The sequence below is a fragment of the Hevea brasiliensis genome, chromosome 12, assembly GCF_030052815.1.
Source record: "Hevea brasiliensis isolate MT/VB/25A 57/8 chromosome 12, ASM3005281v1, whole genome shotgun sequence".
Classification (NCBI taxonomy): Eukaryota; Viridiplantae; Streptophyta; class Magnoliopsida; order Malpighiales; family Euphorbiaceae; genus Hevea; species Hevea brasiliensis.
This window is the reverse complement of record NC_079504.1, coordinates 30,980,438-30,988,800: the sequence shown is the minus strand read 5'-3', so window position 1 is coordinate 30,988,800 and position 8,363 is coordinate 30,980,438. Positions and strand designations below refer to the sequence as shown.

Here is an 8,363-nt window from a genome sequence, read left to right as displayed (position 1 = left end):
TGTTGAATGGGTCAAGATCATACATTCCAGCAGCTTGCCTCTTTTGAGTTTGAGCTGGTCCTCTTGGACTACTCCAAAGATGAGTATTCTTTGCAATTTTCTCCAATAGCTCATAAGTTTCATCTTCATGCTTAATAATAAATTCTCCTCCTGTTTGAGCATCAATAATTCCTCTGATTGCAGGAGTGACATTTGTGTAAAAATTCTGGTTTATCATCCATTTCAGAATGGCATGATGTGGGCATAATCTCTCTAATTCCTTCCATCTCATCCATGACTCATATAGAGTTTCATCCTCTCTTGGTCTGAAAGCTGACATTTGATTCCTCAGTTCTTGAGTTTTTCCAAGTGGAAAATATTGTGCAAGAAATGCATCAGTGAGTTGCTCCCAATTTGTAATGGAGTTGTGAGGTAAAGAATCAAGCCAATCCAATGCTCTATCTTTTAAAGAGAATGGGAATAGCTTCAATCTTGCTGCATCATCTGACACTCCAGGTTGTTTTTGCATGTCACAGATCATAGCAAATTTCTTCAGATGTGTGTGTGGATTTTCAGAAGGATGACCTCCGAATTGAGAATTTTGAATCATTTGAAGAACTCCAAAATCCATCTTGTAACTATTTGCATCAATCCTTGGTCTTGCTATACTCTCTCTCAAGTCATCAAAACGTGGAAAAGCATGATCCATCATACTTCCCCTAGGCACATTAGCATTAACAACTTCTTCTCCCTGGGCTGCATTTTCGTTGTTTCGATCATTTCCAGCATTACCAACACCAATTCTAATCCTCTCATCAGCCATGTCTGCTTCTAATTCAGTTTCTCTCAATGCTTCTTTCCTTCTTCTGGTTTCTTTCTTGTTGGCCTTACAAAACTTTTCAATTTCAGGATTAAACAGTAAGGATGTGTCACTTGTGCTTCTAGCTCTTCTCATAAAAGGTTAAAAATACCTGAAAAAGAACAAACAAACACAAAATGAAAAGATAACAAAGATAAAACTATAAACAACTAAAATAATCAAAAACTCAATATTAAACAAACAACTCCCTAAGAACGCTAAAAACTTGATGCGCCCTACCGCAAGTGCACGTCGCACAAGTAGTATAGAAAAGATATCGATCCCACGAGGAGTCGTGTTAATGATTGAATTTTTGATATAAAAGTTGACTAAATCGAAGTATTTATGAAATTAAAGTAATGAATTGATGGGTAATGGAGCGTGAAATCTATATGTGCAAAATCAATATTCTATTCAACAATGTATTGCATTAAACTAAAATTGCATCAAATTGAAATAAGCAAGTTCAAATATGGCAATATTGAAAATGGCAAGCAATTAAATTCAATTGAAAATTAACAATGGTAAAAAGGCGATTCCGGAGTTCGGGATTTCATATTCGAGCTATTTTGGGATTTTAAATTGGTTATCCAATCTTATGAAACTTATGGGTTTTAAGGAGATTAATTCTTAAATCCTTTGAATTCCCTTTCGAGTGAGACAAAGAGTGCCTTAATCAAACTAATCCTACTTTCGTGGAGTTAGAATTAATTAAGACCCATTAAGTTCTTTAATTAATATGTGAATCCTCTTAATCCTTAGCCTATTTCTAGGTCTAAGTTAATTAAGTCCAATTTCTTGATTATCTATCACAAGGCCTTCTCCTTTCGGTGCTTCAACCATGGATTAAGAACATCACTTAATGGGATCCTACACTAAGCATGTCATTAAGCATACAAGAAATGAATAAAACTCATTAAGACCACAAAATATGGATTACCCAATCAAAATCCACAAAATATCTCAAATATTACAACCCTTACTCCAGAATCAAAAGTAAACTACTCACTATCCATAATGCTTACAAGATATAATGAGTTTAAATGGAAATAAAGCTTTAATCTAAGCTAAGAAGTAAGAAATTAAACACTAGAAATGTAGAAAAATGTAAAGAAAGAAAGAAATCTGCAAATCTTGGTTGAAAATGGTGTGGAAGGTGGAAGTGACTCTTCAAATTCAAATTCCTCTCCTTTCCTTTCTCGCTCCCTTCTTTTTTTTTAAAATGGGATAATAAGACTATTTATAGCATTTTTCTGACATGGAGCCCTAAAATGGTATGTTCTAGGAGGAATTATTTGAGGGAATCTCCTGCCAGCTCATTAATGAATTCTCTATGGATCAGATAAGTGGATCGCATAAGTTATGCATCCCTTATGCGCTACTGATTCTCGAGTCACTTATGCGAAATCGCATGACTTGGTGCATAGGCTATGCACAATTCCGTGAAGGTGCATAAGGAGGCGAGAATGTGCATAAGCTATACACTCCTTATGCACATTTCTACAGTATTGGAACAGTGATTTTTCTCCTTATGCAGATCTGCATAGCTTATGCGGCAAGTTATGCACAATTTGGTCAATGCATATTTCAGCTTGAAAATTTGTTTTTCACATCTTTGGCTGTAGAAGTCACTCCTTAGTGGCCAAATTTCTCTTCAGTCCTTCAAAAACACCATTTTTCCTACAAAACAAAGTAAAAATTACAAATTAATCCAAAATCGACAATTATGAAAAACTAACTAATTAACTAATGAAATTAGCTAAAAATGACTAATAATCAAATAAAATGGTTATGAAATTAGACCTAAATGACTATGCAAAATGTATGCATCACATTGTCATGGGTGGGCTCATAACTGTTATAGCCAAGCATTTTGGTTTTAATCCTAACAAAGATCCACTACCAAAGACTTTGGACACCCTATATTTTGATGCTACACACCTATCCAAAATCGATTCACTTGCCACCTTTCCGACATTTGCACAACCAAAGAATGTAAATTGAACCCATCAGACAACCAGAGGGACAATTTGTCCCACCAGTCCAACAGCATTCTATTGAATCCACACCCTCACCGCACAGACACCCTGCCAGCTCGCACCCACACCTTCTGCGGTGAACCCTCTTCATCCACAGCCCCTCCTGCCTTCAACACTAAAGCCTTATTCACCTATCTTGAAAGGCTTAGTGATGATATATACTTTGTGGATAGAAAGCTTGAATCTGGTCTTGATATCCTCAAGGATCGTCATGATCAACAATTTGATTTTATCTTGGAAACTAGAGATAAGCAGAAAGAATTAAAGGAGATGATGAAGCAGCTCATGATTTTTCTGGGAATGCCACCTCCACCTCTACCTCCACCTCCATCACCTCCTCCAGAACCATCACTTCGACAGCAAAAAGCTCCAACCAGTCCTTTAGCAGCATCTTTCGACAAGGGCAAAACAATAGAATTAGATTAGTTTCTGTTTTACTTTTGTTCAAACTTGTAGGAGTTTTTCTTTGTAGATATGTTGAAACAATTTCAGTTTGTTTTGAATTCTGTTTTTCTTGAAGTTCTATGGGATGGCTATTACATTAGTTTTTCACTAATTTTCATTGCCTTTACTACCCTTTTGTGCATACTTGTCCATACTCTGTATATATTTGCATGCTTCTACTGGTGTTTGCACATTTTTCCTTGCTCATCATCATGCAGCAACTTTTGAATATACTGCACAGGCTGCGAATCCCCTTATGCAAATATTTTGCATAGCCTGTGCAGTCCTTTATGCTACATCATGCAGAACTGCACAGGCTGTAACCCCCTTATGCAAATGTTCTGCATAGCCTGTGCAGTCCTTCTTGCCACTCATGCAGAACCACATAGCTTATGACCCTCCTTATGCACCTGTTCTGGACAGCACTTTATTCTGCATAACCTGTGCAGCTTCTTATGCATCCCCATTATCTCTTGAATTCTCATTTGCTCTATATCAGGTAACTTTTTCTTTTTGCTCTTAAATTTCACAATTTCTGGTAACTACTCTTTACTTTGAGTTTTGATAATGCACTGCTTGAGACATTGAGGACAATGTCCAATTTTGAGTTTGGGGGTGCACATTTTGATTTTTGTTACATTTTTCACATTTTGAGTATAGGAACATCTCATCCCATTCCATTTACATATATTGTAACTATTTTACATCTACATCCATACATACATACACATAACACATTTACACACACATTATACATCACTTAGAAATTGTACACATTGCATACAAATAGACAAATAGATTTCCTCCATTTAGTTAATGCATTGTTCATTTTTAGGAATCATGCATCATGCATTAAAATCTTTTGCCAAATCCCTTGAGTATTGAAAAGCTGCCTATGAGAGTGATTTGACTTACCTTTAGTTGGGTTTGTGGATTAAAAGTTTTCTAAGAGGTGCAAGGTTTTGAAGTGTCTATCCCTTGCCTATATCTTCTTAGCCAAAAAGCCACCCAACTAGTCCTTTAGATATTGGAATGTTTAGAGGGAGTTATTGGATATAAGGTAGTCAAATGATGTCTCACCAATCCTAGAATAAATTTTCTAAACCTTTCAAGGCGAAATACCATCTTGTACTTGAAAAGAGAGATGATTAGGCATTCTTTGATTTAAACCTTCTCATTTTAAACCTTTGGCCCTTTTCCTAATTAAAATTGACCCTTGCAAACCCCTTTGAGCCTTTTTATCCCTAATTTTTCTTGAAATCCTTATTGCTACCTAGCCAATGAACCAAACACTCCAACCCTTTTCATGAGAATAATTATTTATAACATTAGGTACATAAAAAAAATTCAATAAAAGGGAGAAGAAATGCTTGTCATCTTGTAAAAGTGCTAGTATATGTGCTTTTCACTATTGTCATTCAAAATGAAAGAAATCCACCCAAAGTATTAAAAGAAATGAGTTTGGGGGTGGCAATTTTAAGGACAAACATCAAAAGAAAATGCAAGATACAAGTTTAAAGTATCAAAATGTCCCTCCATTTTTATGTCTTTTGTAAACTATGCTAGCACTTGACAATCCTCATTGTGTATTTCTCTCCTCCATATAAATATAAAAAAATTTATATAATAAAATAAGAAGTGTACCTTATGTTGTCAAGATTGAAAATATTCTCATGGTTTGAATCCTTTTTACCCATCTTTCTTCTTAGCCTCATTTTGAACCCCATGGCCCCATTGTATCCCTAAAAAGACCTTTGATCTCTTGATAGTATTTGCTACATTAGTGGAGATAGGAGTAGGGAATTTTCCTATGGGATTGAAAAATTATCCATTCATTCATTTAATTCCATCATTCTATATAGAGACACTTTGACTATTGATTGTCCTAGAATTCCTTTTGAGCATGACTCTCTCTTTTGATTGGTCGGTTTTGGAATTTTGAATGATAATTGACTTGATGGCTAAGCGGTGAAAGCTTGGATAAGCATTAGATTCTTTGCATTTTGAAGGATGGGTATATGGATTGCTGGTATGGCTAAAGGTGTGTTAAGTTATTTTAATAGGTAATTTTCATAGCTCTTTGGATAAGGCACCCCTAAAAATTTTGCATCACATTTTAAAGTTTACTTGAGGACAAGCAAAAGCTTGAGTTTGGGGGTATTTGATGCATACATTTTGCATAATCATTTAGGTTTAATTTCATAGCCATTTTTAGTCACTTTTAGCTAATTTCATTAGTTATTTAGTTAGTTTTTCATAATTGTCAATTTTGGATTAATTTATAATTTTTACTTTGTTTTGTAGGAAAAATGGTGTTTTTGAAGGACTAAAAAAGAAATTTTGCCATTGAGGAATGATCTCTACAGACAAAGATGTCAAAAACAAGTTTCAAAGTTGAAATATGCATTGGCCAAATTGCGCATAACTTGCCGCATAAGTCATGCAGATCTGCATAAGGAGAAGAATCACTGTTTCAATACCTGTCGAATTGTGCATAAGGAGAGTGCATGGCCTATGCAGATTCACGCCCCCTTATGCAATCTCACGGAATTGTGCATAACCTATGTGCCTGTTCATGCAGTTTCGCATAAGTGAGCGAAACTTAAATCGCAGATAAGGGATCGCATGACTTATGCATCCACTTATGATCCCACAAAGATTTCATTAATGAGCTGGCAGAAGATTCCCTCAGAAAATCTCTCCTCAAACACACCATTTTAGGGCTCCATGTCAGAAAATGATATAAATAGCCCCATTTCCCATTTTAGGAGACAAGAAGGAAAGGAAGAAGAGAAAAAGGAGCAGGGAGCAGCGGAAGAGTCACAATCATTTTCCACACCATTTCCAACCAGATTTGGAGGTTTCTTTCTTTTCTTATATTTTTCCTACCTTTCTAGTGTTGGACTTCTTGTTCTTTAGCTTAGATTAAAGCTTTAATTCCATATTAAATCAGAATATCTTGTAAATATTATGGATAGTGAGTAGTTTTATTTTGATTCATTTGAGATATTTTGTGGATTTTGATTGGGTAATCCATATTTTGTAATCTTAATGAGTTTTATTCATTTCTTGTGTGCTTAATGACATACTTAGTGTAGGATCCCATTAAGTGATGTTCTTAATCCATGGTTGAGGCACCGAAAGGAGAAGGCCTTGTGATAGATAATCAAGAAATTGTACTTAATTAACTTAGATCTAGAAATAGACTAAGGATTAAAAGGATTCACAGATTAATTAAAGAACCTAATGGATCTTAATTAACTCTAACTCCATGAAAGTAGGATTAGATTGATTAAGGCACTCTTTGTCTTACTCGAAAGGGTATTCAAAGGATTTAAGAATTAATCTCCTTAAAACCCGTAAGTTCCACAAGATTGGATAACCAATTTGAAATCCCAAAATAGCTCGAATATGAAATCCCGAACTCCGGAATCACCTTTTTATCATTCTTAATTTCTAATCAAATTTAATTGCTTGCCATTTTAAATTTTGCCATATTTCAACTTGCTTATTTCAAATTGATGCAATTTTAGTTCAATTAATACATTGTTGGATGGATTATTAATTTTGCACATATAGATTTCATACTCCAATACCCATCAATTTATTGCTTTGATTTCAAAAATAGTTCAATTTAGTCAACTTTTTATATAAAAAATTCAATCATTAACACAACTCCTCGTGGGAACGATATCTTTTCTATATTACTTGTACGACCCGTGCACTTGCGGTTGGGCCACATCACTGAAATTTCAAAGTGGTTTAGCCATCAAAATGTAGGATTTTCCACAACAATCCAGCTGCCTTCACATTGGGCCAATAGCGAGTTACTGGGTTTCATTCTCTGTTGTGTTATAGCATTCAACAAACTCCATATAGACGACTCTGGTTTCCAAGTGAAATGTAGATACCATTTCAAAAATGAATCTGGAGACAGCAATGATCTACATAGTTATTTCAGCTGTTGGTATGGTTCAAGAAATTTGAGGAAGCATCATATGTTCATTGGGTATGATCCGTGTTTGGATGTTAAAAGGTGATGGGTTTGGTAGATACAATTAAGGTTTTAATTGAATTCTACCTTGAAGATATGAATGGACTTCCTTTTCTCTGCTCTGATGTTTGGAATTGTTGGGTCTGTCTGCTATATGCCCAAGAAGAAAGCTTCTGTAGAAGTCTAGCCATAACTGTCATAGTCGAGTTTCTAAGGGCTTGTTTGGTTTAACTATTGAGCACAGCTAATAACTATTAGCTGATAGCTGGTAGCTGATGATAATTCATTTATGTTAAGTGCTTGATAAAATTATATTTAACTGTTACTGTTGATATATAAAATAAATAATAAGGGTATATATTATATAATTTATTTTATTATTGAAATAACTATAAAATTATAAATTTATTATATTATATTATTTATTTTATTATTAAATTAAATATATAATTATTAAATTAATATATTATATCATTTATTATATTATTAAAATAAATGTAAAATTATTAATTTATTATATTATATCATTTATTTTATTATTGAAATAAGAAAATAATTAAATTTTTTTAAAAAATAATTAATAACTTTAAAAATATAGATAAAATAATAAAATAATTATTATTGATGATAAAGAAAAAATTTATACTTAATTTTAAGTTTTTAGATATAAATAAATATTTTATATTATTAATAAAAAATATTTTAACAAAATTAAAATGCGTTAATTAAAATGTTAAAATTATAAATGAAAAATATAAAAATATTAATAATATTAATTTTCGAGTTAAATAAAAAAGAATAATATGGCCAAAATAAAAAATAAAATCAAATCAGCTATTAGCTGATGAGAAACAACTCTAAAAATAAAGCTGATACAAACTGCAGCTAATGGGTAGCTGATGGGTAGCAGATATGCTACCCATCTATCAGATTTATTTTTTTAAACTTATCAAATATTCTACTTCACCTGTTTAAGTGTCTATCAACTATTAACTATACGAACCCTCTTGTTTTCGGCCGCGGCTATCACCCCGGTTAGCAATCATGT

At 33.4% G+C, this 8,363-nt stretch overlaps 1 non-coding gene across 1 annotated transcript; it reads left to right on the top strand.

Annotated features, from left to right (window-relative positions):
- The first annotated feature begins 227 nt into the window (after positions 1-227).
- On the top strand, positions 228-334 carry LOC131171590 (small nucleolar RNA R71). Its single transcript, XR_009142250.1, has one exon. It is a non-coding gene; the product is annotated as a small nucleolar RNA R71 (small nucleolar RNA).
- Positions 335-8,363: the final 8,029 nt, after the last annotated feature.